A 20,793-nucleotide genomic window follows, 5' to 3' on the forward strand; every position below is an offset into this window, starting at 1 on the left:
AGCCAGTTTGAAGTAAATACTTGATCCTGTAGAGTTTGAGCACAAGATAAGAATTACTCACACCTTAAATAATAACCAGCAGTGATGGAATTTGCCTTAAACATCAAACTGAAAAAAATACAATTCACTGGACAAAAGAAAAATACACAAAATAAATATAATTAAAAGACTTCCACTGTGAAAGGCATCATTATTAGTTTTATGAACCACAGCATTCTGCCCTAAAATACTAATTTTGAAGAGCTAAAAGCGCAAAGCCTGTTCTGAACAATCACAAGGCAGCTGCTTCTATCCTAGGGCCAGAGCATTTCTCCATGGCACCTTGGTTTTCTTGACAAGAAAGTTTAAAAACCAAAACAAATCTAACTGTTCTACTCTTCTCGGTCAGAGAAAGGAACTCTTGCAAATTCCTCCAACCAAGACAAAATGTTGAATCAGAAAATGATATGGCAGTATGTATTAAGATCAAAGGAAAACTGAATATAGTGTGTCTGAACCAAATTAATGCAGAAAGTAATATTCCTATTATTTCACATGGAAGAACTCAACATGCCATTGGACTAATGTCCTCATCTCCAGGTAAGACTTGTCCCCTTAAGGAAAACAGGAAGAAGCTTTGAGAAAAATACATCCAAAGCTTTCGACTAACTTCTTTGATTATGAGCTATTGCCCAGATAGGAAATGGTGGCAGGAGGTAGGAAATTCCAGTTTCCTATCCAGATGTAACTTTCAAAGAGCATCCATTCTTCCATCCAACTGCTATGCTGAAGATTTGCTTCTGTAGGGGAACAATTACCATCACTCTGAAAAGTGTGGGACTATTTTTCTCCAGAAGCAGCTCATGTACTTGGCATGCTTTCTTCTAGGTAGGTGCTTTTGGGAGAATGGCTCATTTTCTTTCTCAGGAGGGCGAATGAATAGCTTATGTCTCCTGGGCCCAAAGGAGAGAACAGAGCTGAATTATTACTATTTGGCATTTATATACTGTCTTTCCTCTAAAGAGTGCATGGCACATTATAAAACCTTAATTAATAGGCAGTATTCTTCCACACATCCCAAGAGGTGGATAAATGCATCATTGATAATATTGCCACCCTCATTCCTATCCTAGGAAAAAGTCATGCCCAGCTACATTAAAAATTAAGAGGATACTATACTTCCCAGTGAGAAAGGATGCTTTTAATGGATCAAGAGGTTTTTTTTTTCTTTCATTTTGGGGACCAGAAAGTTAAGGAGGGAAAAAAAGAGGAATAAATAAAGTGATGAAGGCAAAGAGAAAGATTGCTCTGAGCTGAAAGGAGGGGGTAGAGAAGGATGGTTAAAAGAAGAAATACATCAGTGACATCATTCCCCTTCCAGGAAGGCCTCTGGTGGACTGCTGGCGCCAGAGAAGTTCTCACCTTGACACTCACTGGTAGTAGTAGGTAGATCCCCAGAGAGCAAAGGACTGGGGGGTGGGGGATGGGGGGGAAACAGAGCTGGAAGGAAGGCAGCTTCTTTCATGCTCTTTAAGAATTCTCTATATGTATACAAAGATTTAGCCTAATGTTACATTCCATTGATTATAGGACGTGTGGAGAGGGAATATTTCTGGTCTCACATGTCCCAAAGAATCCAGAGGCTTCTTCCACTCCAAAGGTTCTTTCTGGTTGACACTTTATGCAATTAAAAGTAAGAGAAAGGACCAATGTAGGCATTATTTACCAGGTCTGTGATCTTGAAATCATATTCCATGCAACGTGAGGATTCCAAAACTTATCTTTAGAGAGTGCTTAAATGAAAGCATGTACATGGCAGAAGTATATCCGTTCCTTTGTGGCTAGGTTAAGTTCTGACACCTGGATAGTGTTGTGAGGCTCAACAAAGAATGCAAAAGTGTTTCAATAATATCAGAAAGAACAAAAATATGGTTCAACATTATTTTACCAGAAATCCATTCAGAAAAGTGGTTTGCCAACAGTAACAACACAAACTAAAACCACAAAATTTAACTGAAAATGATGGAGAAAAGAGGGAGAAGGGGAAGGAAGAGAAGAGTAGGGAAAATGAGGAGAAAAGAAGATTGGGGAGGAGAGGAGAAAAGAAATGAAAAGAGGAAGGAAGAGTTGAGAGGAGATAGGAGGAGAAGGAAGGAAAATGGAAGAGAAAATTGTAGAATTGGAAGAAATATTATTTATGATTCAGCCTAGTAAATAGATTAGGAAATTAAGATCTAGTTGTAACCTGTCCAAGTTCAATCCAATTCCACCTCCATTTCCATTTTGGTATTATTAAATTGATTCAACTGTCATTTGCATTTGAGGGATTTGCTAAATTAATAGCATTCTTCCTATATAAATAATTTTATTCCAGTTTCACAAAAAAACCAATTAGCATTTTGTACAGTTTTCTCAGACTCAAACAAGGAAGTCTGCAGAGCAACAAAAGTGATACAAATTCATTTTTATTCCCTTTCATAATGTCTGCTTAAACTTCATTTGTGTTATTGCCAATGTCAAGCAGAGAATCATTTTTTTTTTCAGATCTAAATACTTATGGCAACTTTTCCGTTATATAAACAGTAGTAAATTTGTGACTTCTTAAAGACCTCTAATACTGTCCAGCATCACTGATAGCTAAGCAAGATTAAAGTAAAGTTACAGATAGCAACTGAACTAGGAAAAGTGGGACAGGCTGGCCATTGCCTGATGCCTTTCACAGTTACATAAGAACCCGTTTGCTGAAGAATTAATGTCTGCTTGATCAATCCTGACAATAAGTCAATAGCTTTTGATTAGTCCCTTCAGTGGTCATGTTAATATGACTTAGTTAATCAAACCCATTCTCCCATTAGCATTTTTATTTTACTCTGCAGCCTTCTTCTAAATAAATAACCAATTTTCTTCATGAAGTAAATAACTCACCAGTGCTTTCTTGGCAGATCAAGTATTTCACTAGATGGAACCATCCTGCTACACTGCTTTCTTTATGAAATTTTGCATTCATCAATCTATACCTTGAAATGCAGCTGTAATTGAGAACTTCCCAGCTCTTACTGGCTCACACTTTGCTGTGTTGAGCTCCCTCTGGGAAGAGGAATACTGCAGAGCACTTTAGTAAATTTACATATATCAATCCATTAGTATCAGGTTGCTTTCCTGATTGCAGGAAGGTGCTTTTTACCCTCCTTTGAAGCTGTATGGAGTTTAGAATACATATAAAACATTGCTGACTACTGTTCAAGGATTAAGGATTAAGCGGAAAATGAGTTAGGTAACATTGAGGATTTTTTTTTCAAATACTTGGCCCAGAGATACGAATTTTATCAGTGAAGGAAACTTCTGCAGTGGAAAGTCCTTATACGGATGCAAAATGGGGGACTTCTCTGAGACTTAACATCTTCCCAAATTGATTGGGGGGCTCTGATATAATAAGTGGCTTTATTTCCACAGATACTAGGTGTCAGAAGTCTTCCTGACTCCTTTATAACTCTGTCTCACTAACTCTCCATATAATAATTGTTTCAAATAGTTTATCTGTATGAGAATCACTGAGGAGGAGAAGGTATGGGAATTTCCCACATCAGGAGGTCATGGATCTGTGCCAGTATCAATGTAATTAGATTATTTAAGTGAATAAACAAAAAGTATTTATTATTCCCTTATTCTGTGCTAAAGGCTGTGAAAACTAAGGAGATAAAATATGGAAATTAAATATCCCTGTCTTCAAGAAGCTTACATTCTAATAAGAAAGACAATACCAAAGGGAAGGGCAATAAATAAAACAGTATGAAGTCCTAGAGAATTGAACTTTTATGCTCCCTTCCATAATTAGAAGTTCTTTAAGTAATCCTTTTTCTCACTAATGAAATGCTTTTTTTTTTTCTTTTCTGCCTGTGGTTTTATAGACATCAGGTATGAGAAAAAATAATTTCAGTCTCATAAATATGTGGGTTATCTTGATAATGTTGTTCTGAGTGTGACCCTTATAAAAGATATTTTTAAAAAAGGATTTCAAGCTGTCTTAAAGCACTGATTTTATCAAGTCATGAAAGTTAAGAATGTTTCTCTGAATACGTAACAAATCCCAGACACAGACACACATACACACACACACACACATACACACATGCGTGAAGACACACACATACACATACAGATACAGACATAGGCAAAAGAACAGAAATTTCTAGTCCCACAAGTGTCTACATAGAGACACTTTTCATGGAAGACACATCATGATGCTCATCTTAACGGTAAGAATCTTTTTAATCTTTTTTCAAATTTTATTTTACACTCAAACGTCAGAACACAAATACAGAATAGAGAAAAAAAACAAAAACATATCATAAACTTAAATATTGGAACTTAAATACAAAGTTAAAAAGAAAAACCAATGTCATGTTCATAGGAGAACATAAGAGAGGATTCAAATTATGTAACAACGTACTTTCATATCAAGAAAGCCTGTATGATAAATAATCCTGCTGTTGAAAATTGTCCATCTTTTCTTTGCTTCCCTGTGAGCTCCTTTATTCCCTGCTGTGGACTTTTTCACTTTGTTCTTCTATCCCTTCTCTGCCTTCCCCCGGAAGGCTACAATGAAGTTCAGATATGTTTCTTTATTGCTATAGATACACATACACACAGAGACACATATTTTCCCAAACATATTCTACACCTGATCTTTGGTTTTTAAGTTTGTGCATATCTCTTGTTTCCTATCCCTCCTGCCTCCTCTACTTAACTTCTACCCACTACCTTGCCCTTCTTTTACTTGCCTATCCCCCTCCAAGGATCTCTCCCCTATCTTCCCATTCCCATAAATCTAAATACCCTTCTATACCTTCCTTTTACATATTCGCTCACCTTTCCCTCTAAAGATCCCTCCCTTGTCCTCTCCCCCTTCCCTATGCCCCTACCATTTTATTTCCTCTCAATTTAGAAGGTTTTTATATTCTTCTAAATATATATATGTATTGTTCCTCTTAAACCCATTCCAAATGAAAGGCTACCAGAACTACCAGTCCCCATCTAATTTTTCTGTACTAATTCTTATTCTTGTACCTCATTTGTATAAAATAATTACTCTTTTTATTTATTCCTAAATGGTTTTGCTTTTAAAATTAATATCACAGTCTGGTTTACCCAAATCTTAGTTATGAGCTACCCAATTATTAATAAGAGTCTTAGACATAGATTTTACATATATAAAAGGTAAATAGTCTGTCTTAATGAATCCCTTATAATCAGTCTTTGGTATATACCTTATATTTCTCTTCAGTCTTGCATGCAGAACCTTCTATTAAGTCCATGCTTTTTTGTTAATGAAGTCTTGAAAGTCAGAGTTTATCAAATTTCCATTTTTTTTCATTCAGAATAATATTTAACTTTGAAGGGTATGACATTTTTGACCAGAGACCCAGTTCTTTAGCTTTTCATACATTTTGTTCCAAGACCTGTGGTCCTTTAATGTCTCTGCTGCTAGGTCTTGTGTAGTTCTAATTGTAGTTCCATTATATTTTAATTGTTTCAGTCTTGATGCTTTTAATGTTTTATCCTTGAGCTGGGAGTTTCAAAATTTGGCTATGATATCCCTATGAGTTTTCCTCATAGAATCTCTTTTAAGTGGTAACAATGGATTTTTTTCTATTTTTATTCCACCCCCCCACTTTTGTTCTAATGCTTCAGAAATATTATCTTTAATAATTTCTTTTACTATTGTATCAAGATTCTTTTTTTGTCATAACTTTCAGTTAGACCATTTATTTTTATATTTTCTCTTCTCAATCTATTCTCCAAATCTGTTTTACTTATAAGATGCTTCACTTTCTCTTCTATTGTTTTCCATTATTCACATTTTGTTTAATTATTTCTTGATCTCTTGACATTTCACTGTCTTCACTTTTCTCAGTTCTACTTTTCAAGGTGTCATTTTCTTCCTTAAGATTCTGGATCTTCCTTTCTAATTGGTTGACTTTCCTTGTTTTTCTTGGTTTATTCTTTTTTTTTTTTTTTTAGTTTTTCCTCCATTTCTCCATTTCCCTCCATTTCCTCCATTCCTGTAATTTTATTTTTAAAGTCTTTTTAAAGATCTTCTATAAATTCTTCTTGGGCAGGTGACTATTTGACATTACTCTTTGGGAATTTCTTTATTTCATTATCCTCCTCTGAAGATAAACTCCTATCCTCTCTATTCCCGTAATAGCTTTTTGTCCTTGGATTCTTTCTCCTTTGTCTGTGCATTGTGTGTATGTGTGTGCGCGCACGGGTGTGGGGGTGTGTGTGTGTGTGTGTGTGTGTGTGTGTGTAGTAACAGCTTAAGTTTTGTAATCCCCTCTACCCTGGGGTATGGGTGCCTCTTGCCCCAAATCTTCAGTTCTCCCCTCTAGCTGGGAAGGAAAGCCAAACCTCAGTCTCCTGTAAGTGCCCTCAGCCACAGCAGAAAGCCCACTGTTTCTGCACTCACCAGATATTTGCTGGATCCTTCTAGCTTTACTCTTTTTCACAGCACAGCTGGATCTGTAGTTCCTTATCAGCAGAGGTTCCCCCAATCTTCCTGGGCTCAAATGCCCAACTCCCTCCACTATTCTGGGGGTGAAAGTTCTTCTGGCTGGGGCCTAGGCAGTCCCTCAAACCAACTAACCCCAGGGCTTGCTGCTGCTTCTTAAAATGGAACCTGGCCTGGAAGTGTTTACTCTTCACAGGAACCAAACCTCTTCCTGAGATTTTTCTTCTGATCTTCTTGAATTATTCCAGGAAGATCCCTATGGTGTCCCAATTCTTATTTATCTCTACCCACACTTTGTTTGCCCTAAGGTACTATTAACTCTTTTGTTGGAGAAAATCTTGAGAGCTTGGAATTTTCTGACCTATTAAGCCATCTTCCCAGAATCCTCTCCCTTTTGTCAAATGGCTGGACTTGCCTACAACCAGAAAATCAAGTACACATCTTTGTGCTCAGGATAAAGAGGGAGAAATCTGGATGGGGGGTGGGGAGTTAAGGTTAATGCCTTGTGCTTAACCTTAAGAACTGATCCATTAACATTAAGTGCTATATTTACATAGCTATCAATTGCATTTATAAAGAGATTCTATGCCTATCAATCATTTCCAGACACTAGTCAATCACATACCAAACTATATCTAAATAAAAGGAAAAAACTTACTAGAACAGTGTGCACATAGACTGTGTCAGCAGGGAATGTCATTATTTGCATCAGTTCAATTGAACACCTGTGATGTGCTGTTGGAAATCTAAAGTATAGTAATGTCTCCTTCCTCTAACCTCCAACAGCTCTTTGTATATTTGCTGTCAGCCATACTTTTACATTTTTTTCTAGCATTATAATTATTTATTTACACATTTATCACCTTTAGTAGATATCACCTTTGTAAGCTCCAACAGCCCTGAAGATTTCCGTGTATTGTTAGCTTAGTGTCTACCATACAGTGAGTTCATTTGAACTGCTTGCTAAATATTCCATATATATCATGGGATTTACAGATAGAAAAGACTTTAGACCTTATCTAAGGTCTTTCCTGCCTCAAATGGTTTACATTCTAGTTTGAGAGATAAAAGAAAAAAATAATCACACAAAATATTATAGGGTAAGTAACAAATGAGTTGTAGAGAATAAGATGCTAACCAAGTTTATAGGATAGAGATATAGACAAGAGAATCTTCATAAAGGAAGGACTGGAGGTGAATCTTGAACACTGGACTGAGAACAAGAGAAAGATCTCTTTCTGTCACCCCTAGATTAACTCTACCCACAAATGCCACTACTGGGCAGAAATATACTTCATAGGCAACTGAAATTAGCAACTCAATCCAGTCATTTGGGGTTATTAATTCTACTACCTTATCGTGCTTACTTTTTTTTTTTAACATACACTCAATTTACAATTTTAGATTTTGAACTCCATCTTCAGCAAACTTATGTTTTTTGGATTCTGACAATTAACTCTCTTATTTTGATTCTATAGATTCATTCTGTAATTTAACATAATTCATTTCATATCTTATGATTTCGATATTTTTAACTAACCTAGATTGCTCTTTTTTATTGTAAGTTTAACAATCATTAACAAATTCAGAAATTCCAATACACAAAGCACAATAAAGAGGGATTATTACATCATAAGCAATAGTCTTCTATTAGCTTATTTTGATGTATTTAATTGCTTTAAATATCAAATAAATTTTTAAAAGGAAATATTTTTAGACTGTGTTCTAATATACTAACTTATGGTTTCACAGAACTATTAACTTCTGATTGATCTGTTCTAATTTTTAGAGATCCTGTTATTTCAATGAGATTTGCCACTTTCTCTTGTAAGCTATATATTACCCTTCCAATATTTTCTTCCAAAGTTTTTATTTCACATTTTATGTGTTGGGTCATTTCTTTTAGGTATCCATGAAATCCTTGAGGAGAATCTTTTTGTGTTGCTGTCAGATTCTTCAGGGATAAAGTCAGGAAAATGTTCTAAAAACACTGAGCATAGGGATGTATCTAATAACCAACCTTCCATCATCCCCTGGAAAGAGACAGAGAGAAAAAAATTATAGCTGCTACTAGTACTTGGATCAGGAAGGTGGACATTAGGAATTCTTGAAGAGCGTTGATTAACTTCAAGGTAGCCTTGGTTTCAAGAATAAATCCATGAGTACTACTGCCAGGAGTACTCCAGTACAGAATGTTGCACATCAGTTGAGACTTAGGAAGAAGATAGGGCAATTGTCTAACTCTTGTTTTTCCTTTGTCTGACTATATTTGGGGTATTTCCATCATTCCTGGATATCTCTTTTTAGAGAGGAAATTGACGAACTGTAGAATCAAGCCAGGAATAATTTATTAGGCAGCTGCTATGTGGCATATACTGTGCTAAGCTCTTGAAGATGAGGCAAGGTGATTGGAAAGTATTTTCATGGAAATTTCATGTAAAATAAGACTTGTTCTGTTTGGCCCCGGAGGATCAAATTAAGAGGAGTAGACATAAGTTATAGAAGCACATTAGGAATGATCTAAGATAATATCTCCCTAAAAAGAGCTATAAAAAGATAAATTGGATTGCCTTAGGATATAGTGTATTCCCTCTACTAGAAGTTTTTAGGCAAAGACCAAATCAGATGACTATCTGTCAGGCACATGGTAGATGGGAATCTTATTCAACTGCAGGTAGGATTGGATGATATCTAAATTCCTTTCCAAACAACAATAAAAGAAGCCCAGAAAGTGTTTGAGCTAATAAACACGTGGTTCAGTGGAAAGAACACTGGAATTGGAGTCAGAGGTCTTGGGTTAGAATCCTACTAATTACATTATTAGCTATATGAATTCATGAAGATTAAATAACCTCTTTATAAAATCCGAGGACATTTTAAAGAGTTTTTTGTCTTCTAAATCCATTATATGATTTTTTAAAATTCTTGCCTCAGGAAGATTATGTATATGTATATGCATGTGTGTGTGTGTGTGTGTACATACACACACACACATATATATACACAAATATTTATACAAACATATGTACATACACACACAGTAAAACGTTGTGGAGGAAAATGATAGAAGATTATTATTTTTGCAAAACCAGTAAGAAGCAATAGAGGAAAAATGATATTACAGAATTACAGACCCAAAAAAGTCTGGTCCTGCAAAAACATTTGAATACAAACCTTGAAGGACAATAAATAGACAAAAAAGGGGAAAAGATCTGTCTGGTCTACTATAACAAATTTGTGTGGTATGAGAGACAAACATTAAGGAAGTTGGGAAAAGAAAGAGTCCAGAGATGTGTGCGTGCATATATATGTGAGGTTATGTGTATGTATATATATGTATGTATGTATGTGTACATGTGTGTGTGTAAAAATACATTTTAAAAATCTGCTTTTAAGCATTTCTTGTTTTTCAAGGAACATATGTCACTAAATGGAGAAAAAAAGTCTGAGCATGCCCTTTGTCCAACTGATCTAGAATCAAAGGCAATTCTGAATTTCTCAGAGGTGAACAGTGCTTCAGTGTGCAGGCCATGTTGTTTTGTATAAAGTAATCCTGGTGAACTAGTAAACCGGTTGTTACTTCAGTATGGATCAATGAAGGCACAACACTGCAGTGCCTAGCACCTAGAAAATATACTATGTTAGCTGTTGTTGATATTGTTATTCATTATTTTATTAGTATTATTTGACTTCTGCCTCAATTGTCCATGAATATTTACTCTTGCCCTGGAAAGTATTAAATAAATGCTAATTTATATTTTAAGTTTCTGGTAAAATATCCTGATTAAAAAAAAGAATCTAAAATGCTTAAAGCTCAGCACTTTGGAAGTTATATGCAAACAAAAGGTGACTTTGAAATTCAGGATGGGATATCTAAAACAAGAGGTACCATATACAACAGAAAAGTCTAAAGAAAAGGTTCATATATCTCTGACAAATGTTCAAGATTCATAGTTAAGATTACATTAGGAGAATATGATATTATAATTGTGTTATACTTTCCTAAATTCTTTAAGAAATGCTTAAGGTGGATTTTCTATCTCTTTCTCCTATTACACCTAATTAAAGGTAAATTAAATTCAGCCATTTCGGCTAATTACATTGCTCCTACATATTATTATGGGGTCTACAGTTTGACAGAATAAAAAATTACCTTTAATCAAAAAAGGCAAATTATTTTCTATTTAAAGTGCTAGGACGGCATTTTAATTCCTTAACACTTGATAAGCACTGAACAAAAGCAGGCCAAATTAACTGATAGAATCAATGCTTCCAATTGTAGCCTGTGGTTTTTTAATTAAATGCTTAGTAGTTTATAACATGTTTCCTGGCTGAATTTTCCATACCTTTACGTCATTTAACCTATGTTATGAGGATTATTAATACTTGTATTTATAAATTTCCCAAATTATCTAAGGACATATTTTTTGATACTATCCACATGTGTTAAATAATTGTCTTAGTCTGACTGAAATTACACACACACACACACACACACACACACACACACACACACACACAAAGTCATGATGAATGATTCAATCTATGAAAGGTTATCATAATGATAACAAGCCAGCATCAAAGACAAGACTGAAAACCGCATCCTTATGTCTTCCTCATTTCCAAACTAACCCTCTCTCTGATTCACCAAACTTCCTGCTATAAAATATCTTTCTGCATCTGTTTACTTCTGTCTCCATTTCTCTTTCATATATCTGTGTATGTGTATATATTATACATACAAAAACATATATTTAAATATATACACATATGTACGTGTGTATGTATATGTATATATGTATGTATTTTCCGAAATATATCTACATAATCATAGTGATAGACTGATCAATCTAGGTTAAAACAGATATGTATGTACCTAGAGAAATAGGGAGAGACTTAAAATCCTGGCCTACTTATTTCACAGACTAGCATTCTTTCCATTAAAAACATAATAAATGACTGTATTATACCTTTATCCAAAATATAATTAATCAGCAAATTAGTAGGCTGAGCTTTCACTGATACTGAATTTTTAAATTTACTTATTCTCACTAGGATTACTTAGTGCATAAGAAAATTGTTGTTTCTGTGGTTGTTATAATTTTTAATCCAACATCTAGCCCTGGAGAAAAAAAAATAAGCAAAACCAAGTATAACTTTCTTATAAGTAACATAATTTCATTATGTTAACACTCTCCAGTGAAAAGACAATAAGGTTTATCATGAGAATTATCTTACTGATATGAGCATTTCCTCCAATATGAAGTTCCCAATACATCTTGTGTCTTCTATGCAATTTTGTCCATGTCCATCCTTAAATTCACCACAAATTAGCTACCCAATGTTTTGAAGGTCTTTCTTCAGGCTCTTTAATACTGAGTATCCATCAGCATTGTAATTATCTATCTCTCATGCCCAAAGTGGCATTATATACGCTAAGGAACACATTCTGTTGTAATGTTTATATTCCTTGCTAAAATGATATCTGTTTCCAGGATCAGAAATATGAAAATGTCATAATTTCATTTTGCAACATTTCTGTACTATATACAGGTACAGAATATCTATATTTCATCACATTTCAATTATTTGTATTTTCATAATAAAACTAGTTCTACTTTAAAAAAATAAAATGTAATAGATTTGTTTTCATATTATTTGTTTCCCTAAATTTTCCCTTTTCCCTATTCCCCAGAGTTATCTCATTTAATAAAGAATATTCCAAAAGAAAATAAGGGAAAAAAAATCAGCAAACTAGTCAACACATTGAAAAAAATTGAGGATACACAATGTTCCATAGAGTCATGCTTCTTTGTGATTATTGCAACAACCTTCATTCACTTGAATAATTTTGTGGTTATTCTTTCTGATATGTTGCTGCAGTTATTGTCTATATTGTATTCTTTGTTCAGCTTCTTCACATTTTATCAGTCTACATAAATCTTTTCATGCTTTTCTCGAGAGATTCATCATACTTAACATTTGTACTTTCATTAAAATATTTTGAGGAAAGGCTAAAAAATGAATTGTAGACATGTGCTGCAGTCTCAGTTACAAAAGCAAAGGGGGAAAAGAAAACTCAGGGAAACTTGAAAAGCAGAGTGTGATTTCCATCAATAACATGTAAATGTTGACTTTGATAGAGATTAATAGTGGCCATGCCCTTCAAAACCTTAGAAATAGATATCAGATTACTGAATATACTAAATAAAAGTAGCCCAAGACTGGGAAGAAGATTGTGCATGACAAGGAATATATTCCCTTACCCTTCAGACTCTGTGAGCATTCAATGAAAATTGTGAAAGCGAATCGAGGGCTGTATACCCTCATCCAAAGCCCTTATCTCCAAGGTCTCTGCCCATCTGTTTCTGGACAACAAATTTATATAGACTGACACAGGAGCTGTCAGTTAGCAGATGCTCTAGACTGCAATTCATGTCTCCCTTAGCCCAAGACACAAGAATATCATGGATAGTAACATTTGCTACCATTATATACCTGGATTAGATGAAGTTTGCTAAACTGATAGTTTACAAACCTGTGTTCCTAATCCTAAAAGGATCTAATTCTATTGTTGTGTACACAGCAACTTTCCAGTATAAAGGCTGATAATTCAGTAGTCAAATATGAAGTCACTTTTGTCAGTTAGAGTCCAACAACAGACCAATCCCCACAAAAAAACATGCATTATAGTAAAACTTTTCCCCTAGAAAGTTGTTTTTAGAAGTGGCTAATTAATACACAGGTTGAATCTGGGCTGAAAAGACAACTTCCATTTTTCATAAGGAACTAGGTCAATTGAAGTTGTTGCAAAGGGATATAAAAGCAATTAACAATTATTTTATTGAATCTCCTAGGTATTCAGTTCCTTATCAGACAGAAGAACACAGAGATGACTAAAAATGATAGAAATAAATTCTGAAGTCACATAAAAAAAATCAATCTTATTACTCAGAACATGTAAACATGGTCCCCACCCCTAAGAGTCCAACATGTTGTAGTCAAAGGATTATTAGATTTGTAGTCAAAGGACTTAGTTTCAAGTCCACCCATGGTTACTTTGTAACTATGGGTCACTGAGCATATCATTTAATGTCTAAAGTCCTTGGTTTCCTCATCGGTATTGTAATAGTTTAAATGGACAGTTGCTAAATTCCCTCACAGCTCTAAACCTTATAAATCTTGTTGAGGAAAGAAGAAATATATAAAAAATGGCAATGTACTTCATTTAAATTATGTCCTGTTGGATCATATTACTATAATTATATTTAAAACATGATATTTACAAGTCAGTTAATATTCATGATTCTGCATATATATGTTAAATCTACCTCTTCCCAGAGGTGCTCAGCCTGTGATCTCATTGGTACAGGGAATCCCAGGTGAGGAAATTCCTTCTAGTAATGCAGATGAGCATCTTCTCTGCAATTTATAGTCTTAGATGTTTAGAGCATTGAGAGATTAAGGTCAAGTCACCTCGACAAATATTTAAGTCACTACTGTGGGTTAATCACTGTACTAAGTACTGAGGGTATAAAAAAAGGTAAAAACAAAACAAAAAGCAAAACAAAGTCCCTTCTCTCAAGGAGAGACTAATAAATCTACTAAAAATTAAATGTAATAACAGAGAAATTAATAAAAGATAAAATATGAAAATAAATATAAACAAGATACATATAATGTAACCCATGCCTCAAATCCCATTGGAATAGGATTTTCTCCTTATTGGTGATGATCAAAGGTCTATGGCTACATGAGAGGCAGGGGCAGAATTGCTGAGAGTGGGAGATGAAAGTTGTAGAATTTTCACATTTTTTGATCTGCATATTCTCTATGGTCTGGGAAGAAGATTGTGGATGAGAAGGAACATTTGCACTCAAAATATCGAGTCAAGCAGTCTAACATTCACAGGTATGAAAATATATGTGTGAAGTTCCCTTACTCTTCAGACCCAGTGGGCACTCACTGAGAACAGTTAAAGCAAACAGAGGGTTGTGTACCCTCATCCAAAGCCCTTATCTCTTGGGTCTCTGCCCACATGTCTTATCAGTCTCTACTGATACTAGAGGCTTTTAACATGAAGAGAAAGGAAAGATGGCACCAACCTTACTGCAGGTTGCTGAAGGGAGAAAAAGTCTCTGGAAAGAAGCTGACATGAGAGGAGTTGGTAGTCTCCAATATATCTCTGTTCCCAGTTTAAAACATGAGAGTCTTTGAGGAATTTCCCCTTTGAGTGAGATCTGTGACATTTTTTTGGTTGTACTGAGTCATCTTACTTCCAATGGGACACCTCATTTATTCTGTATTGTCTGATATATGTATGAAATTCTCTGTGTATTTTCTAATTTCTGTTTTGCTGTTGACTTTGATGAATAGGTTTCTTTTCTATTTAATATTTATTTGTTTCTTGTAGAACTAGTAAGCGGCTAGAAGGTATTCAAGTTTTGGATATAAAGTTTGAGATCTTCCTTTACCCTTTTATGAAGAGTGATCAGAAGTTTAGTTCAAATCTGAAAAATTCCCCTGAACTAGGGTGGTGACAGAGGTGTCCTGTTTTATTTTGTTGTTTTTTGTTTACCATTTGTTACAAAACAAGCTATATAGACATCTTCATAAAGTCTACAATAAGACTCAAATCTTTCTGCTCCAAATTTAGAAGTAACACATAGGCATCTCCGGGTTCATTGGTTTATTGACATTTTCTTATCTTGATAATTTTGAAGAATCCTTGTCCCTGCAGGAGAAGAGACCCCATTCTCTAATCAGTCAATTCTCTGGTACCAAAGTTCTATTAGAGATGCTCTGTGATGGGATAATAGGATTAGGATTTCCAGCTTTCATCTTACCTCCACACAAGTAAAAATCAACTGATGAAACCAATAGTGAAGGTAGACATAAGGATGAGCAAACCTGGCTGTAGCAAACAATTCAAAATACTGAGAGAATGGGGGTAGAAGAGTGGGCCAACAATGGCAAACGAGAGAAAAGACACCGGGATAGGTATAGAGAGAATACAGTAGATGAAACATGGATGGGGAACCTGCAGCCTCGAGGTGACATGTGGCCTTCTAGGTCCTTGGGTGAAGCCTTTTGACTGAGTCCAAGTTTTACAGAACAAATCCTTTTATTAAAGGGATTTGTTCTATAAAGTTTGGATTCAGTCAAAAGGTTGCACTTGAAGGACCTAGAGGGCCACATGTGGTTTCAATACAGCTGGTTCCCCACCCCTGTAGGCCTAGACTAATAATACTAAAACAAGTAGACAGATTAATTCTAGCCACATAGCTCCTTTCTTTGAGAAGAGTTAGAGTGGTTAAGCTTCTGGTCCCATTTCCCTTCCTGGAAGGAAAATAGTTTCCCTTGGAAAAAAGTTCAGGGGTAGGAGAAGAGGTTAGAGATGTCTGTTCTACCTCCCTTTAAGCTATGTAGATGCCCCATGCTACATGTGTATGACTGCCTTGCTACAACAGGATAAATGGGATTAGTCTTGGAGTATTTGCTTGTGAATTATATGGAATGTGATATATCCATTCTATATTGTTTAATACATAATATCTTTGCATTTCATTACCTTTGAAATGTGACCCATTGTCACTTTGATTCTGCACTGGAGTTCCATGTTTAAACTTATCAGGGTTTCTATTTATAAGGGAGACTTTTGCCCCAGTATCTGTTAATGTCTTAGTTTCAGTATTTGATCCATTTTTCCAATATATGCCCAAATTGTTATGAGGTCTGTAATCCCATTTGTGCATTTCTTTAATCTGAACTGAAGCTTGGTTGATTTCCTATTCTCCCTGAAGGTGTGACAAACTTGGGTACAAGGATTCAGGAGGATCTGTAGGGGCAGTTCTAACTTCTCTATTCCATCTGGTACCAAGTCCCTTTCCTTGGTACATTTTGTATAGTTCATTAGTTGGAATACCATCTATTCTTCAAAAATCTACCCTTGCTCTCAACAGAGCAGTAAACAATTCTTTTCTTATCAATCTGTTTTGCTTTCAATTCGTTGACTATTTAATCTTCTCTCTCAAGGAAATTTCTTTTCCCTAGCCCCCTAAGTCACTTAACTATGAAATATTCTCCAGCACCTCCAAAAGAGCATGCCCTATTTCCCCAATTATTAGAGTCAGAAGTAGGTACTTGTAAGCAGGAGTCATTTTCACTATCACATTCCTATGAGAAACTGCAAAGGGGGTATCATAGTATACATCTGCATTTCTGATCATTATGGCAGTCTTTATTACTTCCTCCTTTAATTTTCTCAGGCAGTCCCTAAGTAAATACCAGGATCTATCTCCACTAGGCCACATAGATTCAATAGGATACTGCTTACTACATCCTTCTATGGCTAAAGCTAACAGATTAATTGTATTGTTACCTCCTTGCATACTGTAATCTCTAAAAGCTTGCTGTACAAAAGAATTCTAAATTTCAAGCAATCCATGACATCTATTGATACTCCTCCAGCCTCTTCATTACTGATTCTTACCATCCAAGATATAAATGATTCTCCCATCCTTTGGGTGAACCAACTCAAAATATCTGTGACCTCCTGCTGAGTAAAATTCTCAATTATTTCCCTAAACACTGTGTTGCCCCACTGGTGCTCCTGTTTTCACCTTAATATTGGGCATGCTTCTGTCTGAGAAGCCTCCCCCTCTAGCACTGTTTAATTTTCTCCCTCTCACTTTGTTACATTTTCCTTCTATGTACTTTCTCCTGGCAGTTATCACTGTGGCAACCAGGCTGGATATATACAATGATTGGGTGCACACTTCTTTTCCCAAACTTTTGCTTTTTCTCCTGAGCTAAGTGAACAGCCTTTTCTTCCACCTGTGACCCTCCAGGTTGCTATTGTAAAGGAGAGCCTGAATACTGAAAATTCCCATGCAAACTAGCTAACTCTTTTTCCATCTGAATTTTTTTCTTCAGCATCTCCCTTCTGTTTTTACACATAATACGGTAACCTGTTAATAAAATGTAGCCTCTCCTACAAACCTCTGCCAGTTCTTTCCCTGATTTTATTGGTATTCCTTGCAAAGATCTTTCCAAATCTCTATGTTCTCCCTCCTTTAACCTCTTTCTCAGTTTTCACAGGGTCCAGTGCTTTTAGCCCATTCTCTTGCTAAGGAGGAATAAGGTAAATCCTCCCATCCTAGGATATCTGTTTCTTCCTCTAAAGCCTTTCTGCCTCCAAATAGATATTTTATACCCTGTCACACTGTTTGTGATGCCAAATGTATCACCAACGCAATATTCACAACACCCATGGTGACTATGAATATGCCGGTGTAGTTCTGAATCGCAAAGTATAATAGACTCTCCATATAGAAGACAGAAGGTAAACATTTATTCAGATACAAGAAAGCCAAATCCCAACACCAGAAAGCCAAATTCATCATAGTAACCAAGATTTCAATGCACACTAGCACTGCAGGGGACAATGACATTCCCAAGTCTTTCCCCACTGTCAGGGCTTCCAGCAAGCAAACACTTACAAGACTAGCTATGCCTACATGTGTCCTTTCTCTCCTATGCCCTAATTGCTCTCACCACCTCATCTTCCTCCCAGTTCCACCTGTTTAGCAAACTCCTCCCAGCACATGTGACTTAGGCTTCCATGTGATTTAAGCAAGTCACATGAGTCTATTAATGGGTAGAAAAGACATTCAAATTAAGCAAAAATACATTAACAATACAGCAGGGAAGTTACATTAAGGAAGACTGGGAAAAGTTTCCGGGAGAAGGTGAGATTTTAGAAAAGTCTTGAAGGAAACCATGGAACTAGCATGCAGATGAAGACTGTTCCAGACATAGAGCATGTTATTTAAGAGGATATTAAAAAAAATACCCTTAAAATCACCAATATTATTTTTAATAGATGCCCAAAATGCTTTGAGATTTCTAGGAAGTAAAAGAGGTTTTCTAATTGGAAAAATAAGGAGAAATTAACTACAAAGGACATATGAAGTATGACATTATCTTCATCCAGAGAAACAATGTGTAAATAGAAGTATGTATAGATTGGTTTTACATTTACAACTACATCTACATCCACACGTATTTGTATCTACTCATAGCCATCTCTGGTGTGGTAGGATGGGGATGGAATAAAAACGGAAAACAAGAAAGTTATGTCATAACTTCATTGTATATTTAAAAAGAAAGAACAAGTTGCACATAATAAATTTGCTGTTTCATGTATGATCATTTATTTTCTTTTCTTCTATGTTATGGAAATGCTTACTTTAATTCTTAAGATAAGAAAAAATTAAGTAAAATTTTGAAAAGAAGTCCATGTTGTGTTTTAAATGCTGTGAAATTTTAAAATGTTTCCTCCCAATTTTATAGCTTAACTTGTGTTTAAGGGTGTCACTGCAAAATTGGTAACACCAGAAGGGAGTGTGTGAGTGTGTGTGTTTGTATGTGTGTGTGTGTGTGTTTTTCTGTTACCACTTTTCAGGAGGGGGAAAGGAACTACAAAATTGTTTTCTATATAAATGTATATATTTCTATATAAATGTATAAACATACACATATGTTTATAAAATATATATTCACATATAAAAACTTTGCAGTACCCTGATACACATATATATACACATATACAGACACACATATAGTGACTGGACCTATAATTTCATTGGTGTATATAACTCTTAGATGAAGTAGAATTTGAACCTAATGGCAAAATTCAATTCTCCATCCACTCTGCCACACTGCACCAAAAACTGATGCAAAATATTTGGCAGCTTTTTTTGAATCACAGGCTCCTTGTTCCTCTATATTCTTTCAAAAGAATGTGCCAATTTCCCTCATGAGGACATTGAGACAGTAGTACCTTTGTTATATTTGTAAAATATCAAGAGCCAAAAAATTTGCAGGAAAGAATAAGAAAAAAAAATATGAAGAATAAATGAAAAGCTAAGCTTGCGGTTTAACTTCTGAACCATGGTACCAAATTAAACATGGAAGGCACTGGAAATCAAATGATATAATGGCAAACCTGTTACCCACCTTGTGTGTTTGTCACATTTGTGTCATTTTTCAGTCGTGTCTATTTGTGACCCCTTTTGCAGTTTTCTTGACAAAGATACTGGAGTGGTTTGCCATTTCCTTCCCTATCTCATTTTACAGAGGAGGAAACTAAGGTAATCAGGTTAAGTGATTTGCCCAGGGTCACACAGCTAGTAGTGTCTGAGGGCAGATTTGAACTCAGGAAGAGGAGTCTACCTGATTTGAAGTCCAACACTCTATCCACTATGCCACCTCCTGCCCGGAACTACTTTAGGTAAGTTACGTAAAGGAACTGAGTCAGTGGAATAATCTATAAAATAGTGATAATAATAGAACTAATTACTACACAATATTATTGTAAGATCAAATATAGTAATGCGTATAGGGGTGCTTGTTACCCTGATATACTTCATAAATTATTTATATCATTATTTTTTACTAAATATTATTATATTACATTATTTATAAATTATTACTCTTGGAGATGATAAAGTCAACATTCTTTTCCACTGAGTCCCAGATAGGTTAGTTGATTTGTTCAAAGTCACATAGTTGGCTGCTATAAAAGCATGGTTTGGAACTTTTTTTTATTTTCATTTTTAGTATAGTTGTCTTTCCACTACACCATGATATATCCTTTTCATTTTCTCCCACACAGACTAAAGTTATGGGAGAACAGGGGTTCTTCAACTGGAGTTTGTTGACTCTACTGATAGATTTATATGAACTTGGATAGGGGAAAAATTATATAATGATTTTAACTATCTTCTAAATGAAATTTGGAATATTCTTCAATTATTAAAAAAAATTCTAAAAAAAGATTCATGGCTTCTATGTGACTGCTAAAGAGGTCTATTACACACACACGCGGGTGCACACACACACACACACGCACTGAGAACCTTTGAGGAGACTGCTTAAGGGGAGGGGGTATTCGGGTGAAATGACCCAATTCTAAAAGGTAGCGGATCAAAGCTCAATCACATTATTGGGTAGAGTAGGCAGTAGGATCCACCAGTAAGTGATCAAAGCACTTTCAGGCTGGGTAACACAGACAGAACTAGTGTAAAAAAGAAAAAAGATGTACTACCGACATGTGAAATTCCATATGCCCAAAAGAGAACTCACAAGCTTCTCACAAAATCTTGTCTCTCCTCCCAACTTTCTTATTTCTTTTAGTGGTACTGCCATCTTCCCTGTCACAAAGGCTCAGTATCTTAGAGTGATCTTTGCTTGAATTTACTTTTTCATTCAACTCTCACACCTAATGCACTGTCAAATTA

The sequence above is a fragment of the Notamacropus eugenii genome, chromosome 3 (assembly GCF_028372415.1).
Source record: "Notamacropus eugenii isolate mMacEug1 chromosome 3, mMacEug1.pri_v2, whole genome shotgun sequence".
NCBI classification, from domain to species: Eukaryota; Metazoa; Chordata; class Mammalia; order Diprotodontia; family Macropodidae; genus Notamacropus; species Notamacropus eugenii.